Consider the following 14,538-nt stretch of genomic DNA (forward strand, 5'->3'; position numbering starts at 1 on the left):
GGGGGCGGGGCCTCAAAATTTGACGTCTCGCCGTGAAGAACGAAAGTGATATAACTTCCACATAAAACAATATATCTGAACCAAAATGACCATGTATGATGCCAGTCCCATCCTGAACACATCTACATGTCAATATTTGGGTTATGAATTGGCCACGCCCCCTGGCGACAGGAAGTCTCTGGGTCAGACACCTACAAACAAGTCTGTGATGATATCCAGTGAAAACTGTTGCTCTATGCTGCAGGGCGAGACCGTGCAACAACGCCCCCAATAAAAATACAATATTTTCTGGGGTGGCCAGTGGGGTGGCCAGCTTTTTGTTCAGGGTGGCACTGGCCACCCCACTGGCCACCCCAGAAAATATTGTATTTTTATTTTAATTTTTTTTTGTTTGTTTGTTTTTACTATTAACATGGCACAGCACACTTTGTTTATATTTGAATGTAAAACTATTTCAAAAGCTAATAAAAAAAAGTAAATAAAAAGTATTTTAATCAGGCACACAGAGGGCACCTTACATGTAGGGTCCTACTGAAAGGGCCTTAGAGCGAGGACACCGAAGCGGGAATATCAAAGAGCGATGTTGCCACTGGTAATAGAAAGGACACAATCAGCTCTACAAAAGACTTGTCAGTAAGTAGATGATAAAACCACAAGTACTTCAGAGAAAAAATCAGAGAGAATGACACTGTGGCTACACCTGAAGGCAACTTAAGCCAACCGCAAATGTTTCCCTGACTTCTACGGACGCCAGTTATACTAGATTTATTTCTCAGAACAATATCACAGAGTTGATCAAATCCTAGACCTTTTCTTGGAGTATAACATTATCGTCCTTGTGTTTCTTCGTTAACTGTTATTTGTTTATTACTCCAGCTTTAGCTTATAATATTGAGAGTGTAGTGCTGTGTTGACTAGAATTTCTCTGGGGATGAATAGTAATAGTTAAAAATGATATCCTGATGTTGTAATCTGGGGGCTGTAGTAACACTCGGAGACTAAATCATCTTATAGAAACAGCAGGCTCTGTTTATGATGATCAATATCTTTTACAGTAGAGGGCTCAGAAAAGCTGGATCCCAACCAGCCCAGGCCTCCAGGTAGTGGACCTGCTCATGAACCAGCAGGTGAGGATGATGTTTTCCTGGTGGTAGAATTAATGTTTAGCAGATCAGTTCTGAAAGAAGGTCCTGTCATTATATTTTTTTTATAATAATGACGGCTTTTCTCTGTTGTTCTAGACATGTCCCAGTCACGAGCAGATGGACCAAAACAGCCATATCTAAAGGTTTATCCTTGGACAACGACAGGAGACGGGGCTTCAACTATGTGATTCTCCATTCATAAGTGGTTGGAGTATAATAATTTTCATGTTTACTGCTTGTTGGTCACACAGATCCCTCAGTGAGTGAGTGAGTGAGTGCCCTCTCCTTGCCATTTTGTCCCTGTAATTTTGTCTTTAGTCACAAATATCGATGAAATAAACACATGAGAATGTAAATAAATGCAAATTGATATTAAATGTACTATCTAATGGAGAGAAGAGTCAGTGTGCTGATGTTCATTAAGGTTGTTTGAGTAGGTCAACGCTGTAGTTGCCATATACATTGAGAGGAACAAGTCTGTTCAGATATGCCCAAAATGTCCCTCCCCATATGCCATTATGGGATAATATAATATTATTATATTACCCTGTATGGGATGCCCCCAGACCCCCTAGCTGAATTTGGTCCCCACCCACACAACCAAGGCTGTAATAAATGAAAATAGCCTTCCCTATATAATGGCAGATAATTTCATTTAGTCTTTTTCTAGGAACACTTCTGATCAGGAGTTCTCATGGGCCATAAGCTCAAACTGACCCACTTCATGTTTTTGTTCAGCAGACTACATGGACTTGTGTAGTTACGCATTGCAGACTTAACCTTTGGCCACCCCGCTATTTTCTCTGGCCATTATATGGCCACCCCTAAAAAAATCTCTGTGGGCATCCCTGAGACCGTGGCGCCATGGCGAACTTTGATAAGACGCCATGACATCATAAATCACTATAAATCCCTCAATTCTGATCCAATCCCCATCAGACTTGCAGGGATTAATCAGGGTCCGGCCCTGAACAGATCATATCACCAATTCCGGTCTAGCCCTAAGCCCCGCCCACTTCCAACAGGAAGTGCTTTTTTTTCAGACGCAGGGGTCCATCTCCTCAGGAATAAAACGTGCACACTTGAAAGTACTTCACAACAGGTCAAACCCTTTCATGATACACAATAAAAATCTCAAGCTCCTTCGCCAAACGTAACCATGGCGAATAGCGGTCCGGACGCCATCAAACAGGAAGTACTTGTAACTGACCCATTGTACTGCTGATCTACACCAAACCTGGCAGGGAGGAGCGCGGACCAGCCGAGAACTCAGCCACATTGACATATGTTGGAAAAATGGCAATATGGCTCTATAGCGCCACCTACAAATATTTAATTGATCATATCTGCCCACTACATTGACTGATATGGCTGAAATCCAGTATATTGATAGAACTTGGAAGGATGTACAAAAAAGCCTCTTGGACCTATATGATAACTTCAACAGGAAGTCAGCCATTTTGAAAAAAGTGTCATTTTTGGGGTCATTTTTGCATGTTTCTTTGCCTTGCATTTGAACGAACTCCTCCTACAGATTTTATCGTATTTACCTCAAACTCAGTCTGAACACTCCAGAGGCATGCGTGGTCAAAAGTTATTGAAAATTTTCTAATAGGAGGTGGCGTTCAGCGGCGGCGCCTCATCAAGTTTTGATGTTTCGCCAACAAGCACGGAATCTATTATTTCTGCAATACAACACTCATTCTGTACCAAACTGCATATATTTCTCTTCACTTCCATGCCGACCACATCTACAAGTCCTGATGTTGTCATCTGGACATTGCTCAACGCTGCATGGCGAGACCGTGGCGCCATGACAAGGTTGGATAAAACGCCATGACATCATTATTGAGTATAAATCCCTCAATTTTCATCCAATCAGCATCACACTTGCACTGATTAATCAGAGTCTGCTTCTTAACAGATATATGTAATTACTTCTGGTCTTGGCCTAAGCCCCGCCCACTTGAAACAGGAAGTGCCTTTTTCCTGCAGCAGGGTCCCTCTCGTCAGGGATTAACCTCACACACTCTACAGTGCTTCAGATCAGGTCAAACCCTTTCATGATATAAGAGAAAAAAAACCTCAAGTTCCTTCCTCAAGCAAAACATGGCAAATGGCGTCCACCGCCATGAAACAGGAAGTACTTGTAACTGACCCAATGTACTCCTGATCTCGACCAAACTTGGCAGGGAGGACAGTGGTCAGGCCTGGAACTGATTCAAATACACATATGCTGGTAATATGGCTCTATAGCGCCCCCTATCAATATTTAGTCTATCAGCTCCACCCACTGCTTTGAACGACATAGTAAAATGTGGCATATTTATATAACATGCCAGGACAAACAAAAAAGCCACTTCATGTCCTGATGTTCTCAACACCATAGCCCTGGGAAAAGGAAGTCCCACCATTTTAACCCTTTATCCTCTGTATGACTAATTCTAACTCATTAATATCATCCTTCATGAATGCATACACCCTGTGTAACTGGGTCCTGGACTTTCTAACAGACAGGCCGCAGTCTGTGAGGATCCACGACATCTCCTCCTCCTCCATCACCCTCAGCACCAGCTGCCCCCAGGGCTGTGTGCTGAGCCCCCTCCTGTTCGCCCTGCTCACATACGACTGCTCAGAAATACATCTGAGCTGTCTGATCGTGAAGTTTGCAGATGACACAGTTGTGGTGGGACGGACTGCTTACAATGACGAGTCCGACTATGGGCAGGAGGTGCAACAGCTGGAAGGTTGGTGCAGACAAAACAACCTCTGCATCAATGTGAAGAAAACTTCAGAAGGGGCAGACACCTTCCCCCTCCCTGTGGTGGAAGTGCACAGAATGCAGATGCTTTTATTTTGCACAATCTGAACATTGCACAAAAAACAAGTCATGTTAAATCTTCCTTTCCACGCTGTCTCAAGAGATATTGGCTGTTGTTTATTTGTCACATGTTGTATGACTGTTGTACATTGTCTTACCTCTATTTTCATTTGCAGTTCATCCTATTTATTCTGTTTATTTATATTTATCTAACAGCTCAAATTAGCTTATTCTATCTTGTTTTGGACTGGCAGACTGGGGTGGTGGTCCCCCTCTTCAAAAAGTGGGACCGAAGGGTGTGCTCCAACTACAGGGGGATCACACTCCTCAGCCTCCCCGGTAAGGTCTATTCAGGGGTGCTGGTGAGGAGGGTCTGTCGGATAGTCGAACCTCGGATTGAGGAGGAACAGTGTGCTTTTCGTCGTGAAACAGTGGGCCAGCTCTACACCCTCTTCAGGGTCTTGGAGGGGACGTGGGAGTTCGCTCAACCAATCTACATGTGCTTTGTGGACTTGGAGAAGGCATTTGACCGTGTCCCCCGGGGACTCCTGTGGGGGGTGAAAAGACTACCACAAACACGACGTTTGTATCGTTTTCGAACATTTATTTTTCCTCCATCAACGTTCACCCAAGTTACACCCCGCCACCGCCGGACCGGAAGTACCAAAACCTTTTTTTACACCGGAAGTTAACACTCCTCCGGAAGTTAACAATCTCCCTCTGTCTAAAAAAAAACGAATAAAATAAATAAATAACTCAACACTACTACACATTTAAGTAATTTCGTGAGTGTGCTTGTGTAAACAGAAACATCATAACAAAGAAAAACTGCACACATTAAACACAAACATGTTAGTAAAAATAACTTCATAGCACCCATACTCCCCCATGCAGTGCTTTGAGAAGCACAAGGGGTGATGCACCTTTTTTAGTCAAACAGTCAGCAAGTTGAGACTTTTCATCTGACCAACACACCTCTTTGATTTTCTCAGTCTGTAGCAGCTCTTTGATGCTGCTCATTTCTATCCTGAGTCTTTTTTCAGTGACTTGTTTCGTAGATTTGAGAGCATCAAACAGGGACTGGTTATCAGTGACACAGATTAGGGGCAGCTTGTTTAGGTTAGCCTTACCAGTGGTGAGCTCAGAATAGAGTGTAGTCAAGAACATTGCATTATCGATACCATCTGACATGGCGAGGGTTTCACCTGCTAATGTGCTTCTCACTACACGTCTGATTTTCTTTTTCCAGTTTTCCAATTTTCCAGTTTTCCCCATGAGAATAATGAAAGCCCCTCCCTGTGTACCTCCGTCTGGGAGATTGCCCAGTGAAGCATCGCTGAAGACAACTAGACTTAAATCATTGCTGTTGTCTAGGTGCTGGAATTTAAGTGTGACCTTCTCTGATTTGAGTTTGAGGATCACTTTGTTCACTTCATGTATGGACTGAACTGTGGCATTTTTAACGTTGGATGCCAGGTTACAAGGGTCAAACATAACATCTGGTCTTGTCTGTTTAGCAACCCATAGAATCTGTCCTATTTTGGACCTGAGCTGATTTTTTTCTGTTTCATTTAGTGGGGGATCTCTCTGCACAGCACGTGCTGCCTGTAAAAGAACCGGCTGTAAGTTATCAATGTAACTGTGTTGGTGCACCTGTATAGTACCACCCAGAGTAGCAATGTCCATCCCCACGTACGAGAAGCTCTCATGCTCTTCACGACCCACATGAAAGGCAGACTTAAGTACAGGAATAACATTGGTTGCAAAGTGCTCTGAACCTGCCCAAAGAAAATCATCCACATGCTAGAACTCCTGTGACCTCGGACTGCTCATTCTGCCAGTAGAACACCACAGGATCAACTTGTGACATTTTACCACCAGTGTGCAGCAGGAGCTCTTTCACCTTGTTGTACCAGGAGAGAAGCGTCTGCAAGTCCGTACACACATTTTTTCAGTTTCCACAAAACATCGTCCACACCTGCCTCAGGTGGGGGACGAATGTAAATGTCTCTTGTGAGCTCCATTCCCTGCAAAAAGACCATAGAATGAACTTTCCATTTGTTTTGACAGATCACAGCTAGCAGCAGCCTGAGTGACTCTGATGATGATGATGTGGGAGAATCTTTTTGTAACTCATCAATATTCATTTCTTCAAAACCTCGAGCCACGAGGCGAGCTTTGGGAACAACACCATTAACAGTTTCTTTCAGTGTACAGACCCATCTGGTAGAAACACATTTCTGACCCTGATCTGTGACCTCTTCATAAACATCATTATTTTTCCAGTTTTCAAACTCTTGCTGCTTAGCAGCATCGAAAGAGATGTCTTTAATAATAAGTACATCACCTTCTGTGTTTTCACATTCAATGTGAAGGTTATCAACCTGAGATACATCTAATGCTTGTTTTTGCCCCTCATTGTCATCAGGTTTAAGATACTGCACATTGTACCAGTTTTTGTATTGCCCCTTGGCTTTCCCCTGCTCGGCCTAATACTCTGGCTGTGTGCTGAGCACCATCATGTCTGTCTGTAAACGTGAACATCTGACCTGCTCTTAGTTTTACACCAGCAGTATTTGCTACATCATTCTCTGGTGCAGTATGCCTCTCAGTTTCCATCAGGTTTTCTCCCTCATCCATCTCTCTGTTTTCAGTGGTTTGTTCTTCTCCACTTGCACTTTCTTCACTTGCACTACACTCTCTGACACATCATTGTGAACCATAGTTTCATTTTCTTCACCATTAGCTTGCTCATTAGGCAGTACACATTTATCTTCTTCCTGTGCATTCACTTTACTTAGTCTGGACTGGTGTGCTCTGACAAGAACCCCGCCATGTCTTATGAATACTACAGCTCCATCCTGACCAATGACTATGCCAGGACCTTTCCACTCACTACTGTCTGCTCGTTTGTAGTACACTCTGTCTCCAGTCTCACACTTTTCTGTCTCCAGTCTCGTACTTTTCTGCTCTCCAGTCTCGTACTTTTCTGTCTCCAGTCTCGTACTTTTCTGTCTCCAGTCTTCACACTTTATCATCTGTAGACCTGAGCTGCTTGCGTAATGCCCTTCTTATTCTTTCTGAGCATTCCACCTCTGTGAAAGCTCTCCTGGAAGCATGTAATGTTGCCAAGTGCTGCCCTACTCTAGTACTCACAGTGCCCTCTAGAGCAGGTAGTTTATCAACTAGAACAGAAGGGAGGTTAGGATTTTGTCCAAACACAAGCTGATGTGGGCTATAACCACGAACAATGATCATGCTGTTTTTGGCCATAAGGGCCCAGTCTAGAGCAGTTTGCCAACTACACCCATTTTCCTTTTTCACCTTCAGGAGACTCTCAGTCAGTGTCATGTTGTGTCTCTCGTAGCAGCCCGTTGCTCCAAGGACTGTATGCTGCTGTGGTCTTTGTCTCTATGTTGAAGTTCTCTGCCATGTCTCGAACCTCCTCATTGTTAAACTCTCCACCGTTGTCTGTGTAGACCCGTTTAGGGGCCCCATGGACTCTTATCCATGAGTGAATGAAGGAGTTGACAATCTCTGAGGGCTTTTTGGTCCTCACAATGAATGTGTGAACGTGATTGATAATGTGAAGGTACCACCACACCAGGTTCCAGCTCATGCAGATCCATTGCCACTGTTTCATTGTACTCTGAGGCTAACGGTAAGCCAACGGCAGGTTTTGGCTTTGCTCTGCTGTATTTCTGACATATCTCACAGTCACGGATAATTTCTTGTAGAATAACTGGACAGTCTTTGTCATTATTCCCAGAGCTTTGGATGAGCCTCTGTAGCCTGTCGGCAGAGGCGTGGCCAAACTGCTTGTGGTTTCACAAGTTTCAGAAGAACTTTGCTCTTTTCTTTTGCAGACATCTCTGCTGTGACAACGAGGATTTCACTTTCATTGCAGGTATCTTCTGCTTTCCCATCTCTAATGTCCACACAATAGTGACCTGAACTCAAGAGGCACTTGTTGTTTAAACATGACAACTCTGTCATTCTCCATGTCTAAAACAGTTCCTGCTTTCTTCAGCGATGTTTTGCTCAACAGTAAGGGGATATCAGCTGGTACAACTTCACTTTCAATGTGGCACTTTGTTTTTCCTATTTTGACAGGAAGCTTCACTTTTCTGTTGGAATATACAACTTGACCGTCTCCAAATCTAAAAGGCCTGCTGCTTGAAGTCTCTGTTGTTAGGACTTTGTGGGCTAGGCTTTTGTTCAGATCTTTCAAGTAACTCTAGCCACTTTTCACCACAAACAGTGCGTGTGCACGCTGTCAATGATGGCAGAACCTAGCGATTCAGTTACAAAAAGCTCAGAATCCGTCATAGCTGCTTTAGTAAATAGTGTAATGTTACATTCTTCTGCATGTTTGTCTTCTGTCAACTTTACCTCATTCTTTCGATGAGGACAGTCTTTAGCCCAATGGTATGTGCTCTGACAGATGGCGCATTTTGTTCGTTTACCATATCTGTCCAGTGGATTAGTGCCCTTGCTGTGGCTGCCGCTGTCTGCTTTGGTGCGACAGGCCGTTGCATCCATCTGGATTTGCCCGACGGTCCTTTGATCCGTGAAAAAAACTGCATCTTGATTCTCACTGCCATTGTTAGCTCCGGTGGCTTTACCTCCGAATATCCGCTTTAATGCCGACTTCATGGATACAAACGTCAGATATCCGTGCACGCTGTAAGTGCCAGCTGCCTATTCTTCTCCTCAAGACAAGCCGTGTCTAAAAGTTTAAATGCAACAAAGCATCAGGCAAAGTCATGGCATACCTTTTTCATACGATTGTATCTTTGTTCGAACTCTATTATATAGTCCGCCATGGACATCGCACTTTCTTTAGCTATAGAGTCGAATGGGAGTATGCCTTGTAAGCGCGGTCTTTTTCTTCTCTCAAGAAAACCGCATCCAGCTTTGCAAGCAATGTTTCCAAACTGTCGTCTTTATTTAGATCCTCTGCGGGTATTTCCAGAGCAGTTTCTCTGGCTCTCCCCTCGAGTCCCAACACCACCGCGACTGCCTGCTTCTTCTTGTCCAAATCCGTAACCAGTCTCCAAATACTGACTTCATTTTTCCAGGCCTCGTATTTTCTGGCTTCATCAAACTTTGGCGGTACATTTTAATTGGTAACCATCCTCTGCTACCATGAAAAGACTACCACAAACACAATATTTGTATCGTTTTCGAACATTTATTTTTCCTCCATCAACATTCACCCAGTTACACACTGCCACCGCTGGACCGGAAGTACCAAAACCTTTTTTTACACCCAAAAGTTAACACTCCTCCGGAAGTTAACAGGGGGTACTCCGGGAGTATGGAGTGCCGGATCCGCTTGTACGAGCTGTCCGGTCTCTGTGCGACCGGTGTCAGAGCTTGGTCCGCATTGCCGGCAGTGAATCAGAATCGTTTCCAGTGAGGTTTGGACTCCACTAAGACTGCCCTCTGTCACCGATTCTGTTCATAACCTTTATGGACAGAATTTCTAGGCACAGCCGAGGTGTTGAGGGGACCCATTTCGGTGGCCTCAGGATTGGGTCTCTGCTTTTTGCAGATGATGTGGTTCTGTTGGCTTCATCGGGCCGTGATCTTCAGCTTTCACTGGAGCGATTCGCAGCCGAGTGTGAAGCAGCTGGGATGAGAATCATCAACTCCAAATCCGAGACCATGGTCCTCAGCCGAAAAAGGGTGAAGTGCTCTCTCCGGGTCTGCAATAGGGTCCTGCCCCAAGTGGAGGAGTTCACATATCTCGGGGTCTTGTTCATGAGTGAGGGAAGGATGGAGCAGGAGGTGGACAGGCAGATCGGTGCAGCGTCTGCAGTGATGCGGACTCTGCATCTGTCTGTCATGGTGAAGAAGGAGCTGAGCCAAAAGGCAAAGCTCTCGATTTACGGGTCAATCTACGTTCCTACCCTCACCTATGGTCACGAGCTGTGGGTAGTGACCGAAAGAACAAGAAAGAATGGTCCCATGGTTAAACTTGCCCCTCTGATATCAGTTCTTCCAGTGCTATTCAGTTCTCTGCAGCGTTCATCTTAGTGGTAAGTCGCACGGAATCCATATGTTCCAACTTAGATGTTGAGACACTTTCCTCTCACTTTGACTCAACATGTCTAATGGCACTGAATACTGTAACTCTGCTAGAAGCAAAGCGTTTTAAGCCTAAGTTAATACATCTTTACTGGATCTGATCAGCATCTCTATTAACAGGAGATCTACCTCCATCTTTTAAGACTGCTGGATAAAGGATTAAGGATTCTGGTCTGGACTCATGGTGTTAGACCTCAGCGCTGCATTCGACACCATTCATCACAACATTCTGCTACAGAGGCTGGAACATGTTATTGAGATTAAAGGAACCGGATCAGGCCGGTTTATGTCACATTTATCTGATAGATTTCAGTTTGTTAATGTCAACGATGAGTCTTCCTCACACACCAGAGTAAGTCATGGAGTTCCTCAGGGTTCTGTAATTGGACCAATACGTCTCACCTTATACATGCTTCCCTGGTGCTATCATTAGACAGCGTGGTATAAGCTCTCATTTCTATGCAGATGATACTCAGATTTACTTCTCCATGAAGCCTGGTGAAAGCAATCAGTGTGTTAGGTTACAGAGATGTCCTAAAGACATAAAGACCAGGATGACTCTGGAGTTTCTCAGACAGACTGAGGTTGTTGTCTTTGGACTGAACTCAGGACAAACAGTCCAGCTATGTAATTAGTCTGGATGGCATTAATTTGGCTTCCAGCACTACAGGGAGGAACCTTGGAGTTATTCAGGACCAGGATCTGTCCCTTAGCTCGCATATAAAGCAGGTTTCTAGAACCGCCTTCTTCCACCTACATAATATTGCTGGAATCAGGGACATCCTGTCTCAGAGTGATGAGGAAAAACTAGTCCGTGCTTTCGTTACTTCCAGACTGGACTACTCCAGTTCCTTATTATTGTCCTGTCCCAGATATGTCCTGAAAAGTCTCCAACTGATCCAGAATGCTGCAGCGAGGGTTCTGATGAGAACTGGCAGAAAGATCGTAGTTCTCCAATTTTAGCTTCTCTTCATCGGCTGCCTGGTAAATCCAGGATAGAATTTGAATTCTTATCCTACATATAAAGCTCTCCATGATCAGGCGCCATCAGAGATCAGAGATCTCATAGATTTCCATCAGACCACTTGGACTGGTCATCAGACTGCAGGTCCACCTGTGGTTCCAGAGTCTTTAAGAGTCCAATGAACTGAATCTTTGTAATCTAAATGTTGTCATGGTAACATGGAGAAAACAAGCAAGGAAAGTGGTCTGAATGTAAATCTTATCTGGAACGTCTGGGGAACGAGTTTTAAACAGTAAAATCCCCTCTGACTGCACCAGAGATACACTTGCAAGGCCAGGTCACCCAGAGGGTGATTCTCACAATTCAGTTCAGTTAAATCAACTTCAGTTCAAAGCAGCTTTTTTTTGTCAAGCGCCACTTCACAACATCATCATCTCAGGGCTTTACAGACAAATTCAGAGCCAGTTCATGTTATAGTTGTGTAAAGATAGAAGGAACAGAGCACAACATCTCACTCTTCGCTGATGACATTATTATTTTTTATCCCATCTGACATCATCTGTCCCAACGCTTGTTAGTTTCTTTAGATCTTTTGGACGATTCTCTGGATATAAGGTTCATCATTTCAAATCCACTTTTTTTTAATAACAGCAAGAGGCAAAACCCAATAATACACACCCCCTTCTTAGCTACCCAGGAAGGGTTTCTATATTTAGGAGTCAAAATTGTCCCAGAAACGGAAAATATAGTCTCCCTTATCTATGACCCCATAGTTAAAATCTGTATCTGAATCTTTGAATAGATGGGTGAGAATGTCCATCTCTATGCTGGGGTGCAATAGTATCCTTAAAATGTCAGTTTTGCCCAAACTTCTTTATTTATTTCAAGCTATTCCACTCCCACTTCCACAAACATTCTTCTCCAAACTCAGTAAATTATTTTCAGATTTTATGGAACAACAGACATCCAAGACTGCAGCTGTCCCTATCGTACCTTCCCTACGACAGAGGAGGGCCTCCAGTACCTACCCGGTACCGCTGGGCAGCACAGTTATGTATGACTTTTCCTCCTCTGACGCTCCAGCATGGTGAGCTATAGAAAGCACTGCAACATCGGCTCTACCTTTACAGACATACTTGTATTCTGCTCATGTTAAAAAACTTAAGAAAAAGATGAAAAAATCCATTTGTTAAAAACACCCTCTCTGTTGGCCATGAAGGGGCCCAGGGGCGCTGCACCTAAGATCTCCCGTTTTGCCCGGATACAGAATAATGATCATTTTATCCCAGGTAGAGCTGATGATGGATTTAAGCAGTGGGAGGCCAAAGGTCAGAGTAAAGTAGCTGATCTGTATGCAGATGGGAATCTAATAACCAACTTAGCAGATGTGCCCTAAAAACCACTTTAAATACCTGCAGCTAAGGAGCTTCATATCATCACAAACCCGCTCCTTGGAAGAGCCATCCATGTCGGCCACTTTAAGTATGCAACATATTCTTTTAATAATCCTTTATCAGTCCCACAGCGGGGAACTCTTTCTCTGTGTTTAACCCATTCTGGCTGCTCGGAGCAGGGGCGGCCAGATTTCAGCGTTTTGCTCAGGGACTATTGCGGTCGCAGCAGGCTAAACAGGGGAGTGAACTTGATGACGCGCACTACGTTCCTCATGTCTCACAATTGTTTATTCTTACTTTCACATAATCCGTTATTATCCTCATTTACGTGAATACAAAACAATGCATATTCCATGGTTCTATGACTAACATCCTTTCTTACATCCTCTCGAACGCTTATGGGGTCAACAAACAATAACGCTCCCCGGCTCACCCCACCTCTACATCATCAAGAACCGACCAAGCGCCCAGGTGACAGCAATTATTTATCACCCCTTAAGACCCAAGTGCCACACCCACTTCCCAAACACCAATTAAGTGTGTACACATCAACAAAGTACAAACATGAAACGTGTTTATAGTTATGGCTCCTACATTCCGGCCCCTAATTAGTCTAAAGATTAATTACATCACCAATGATATGTAGGAGACAAACTTAACAAAGCAACATTTCATGTTACATACATTTCCACATACATTAACCATGTAAACCAACCAATAAACCCAGGAAAGGTTGCAATCAAGTCCATTCAGAAAATGATCACATCAGTGAGGTCTCAACATTCTTTTACAGTCAGTGTATGAACTCATGGCTCATCTGCTTCCTGAAGAAGGCACACCTTCGTGATTGGTCTAGCTTCCTGAAGAAGGCACACCTTCGTGATTGGTCTAGCTTCCTGAAGAAGGCACACCTTCGTGATTGGTCTATCCAGGCAGATAGTCTTAGTCTTAATATGAACCTGTCGCACAAGTCCTCTTTTATCATGAATCACCTGAACCACTTTTCCAACCATCCATGAATTTCGAGGTGCAGAGTCATCCACAATAACAACGATGTCCCCAGGAACAAAGTTTCTTCTGGTAACCTGCCACTTTTGACGCTCCTGTAGTTGTGGCAAGTACTCCTTCACCCAGCGCTTCCAAAACAGATTTGACATATACTGGACTTGCTTCCATCGTCGTCGTGGGTATATGTCATCCCTCTGAAACACTCCCGGTGGTAATAATGGCTTAGACTTAAGTAGCAGGAGATGGTTTGGAGTTAGTGCCTCCAAATCATTAGGATCTGTGGATGCTTTAGTGATGGGGCGACTATTAATAATAGCCTCCGCCTCACACAACACCGTATGGAGACCTTCCTCATCAAGAATCTGTGTTTTCAGAATGGAATTCAGCACTTTGCGCACGGATCTTATCAGTCTTTCCCACACTCCACCATGATGCGATCCTGTGGGCGGATTGAAGTTCCATCTGATTCCCTTTTGAAGAAGGACGCTATTAATCCGATCATGATTCCACCTTGCTACAGCTTCTCTCAGCTCACGCTCAGCTCCAACAAAGTTTGTACCATTGTCTGAGCGTATCTCCATCACCTGACCACGTCTAGCTGTAAAGCGTCTCAAAGCATTAATGAAAGAATCTGTGTCTAAAGAAGACAACACTTCAAGATGCACAGCTCTTATAGCCAAGCACGTAAAAATGACTCCATATGTCTTCACTGTGCTCCTTCCTCTTCTAACCTCAAACGGCCCAAAACAATCCACCCCAACCCTGGAAAATGGAGGTTCATCAGGAATAACCCTGTCCTGAGGAAGGTCTGCCATTTGTTGTTGGCCTGGAGCAGCATGCAACCTGCGACAGACAACACATTTTGATAATATCTTTCTTATGGCAACACTAGCACCCGGAATCCAAAATCTCTGACACAACATTGAAAGCATATGATCCATGTCCTGTAATCTGGTGTATATGATGGAGAATGAGATCAGAGACATGTAGATCTTTAGCCAGTATAACAGGATATCTAGCTTCATCTGGCATAGATGCTCTTTCCAGCCTTCCTCCCACTCTCAGAACAAAGTCTTCCCATATAGGATTTAGCTTGAAAAGATGACTACTTCT

Source organism: Melanotaenia boesemani, chromosome 8 (assembly GCF_017639745.1).
Source record: "Melanotaenia boesemani isolate fMelBoe1 chromosome 8, fMelBoe1.pri, whole genome shotgun sequence".
Taxonomy (NCBI): domain Eukaryota; kingdom Metazoa; phylum Chordata; class Actinopteri; order Atheriniformes; family Melanotaeniidae; genus Melanotaenia; species Melanotaenia boesemani.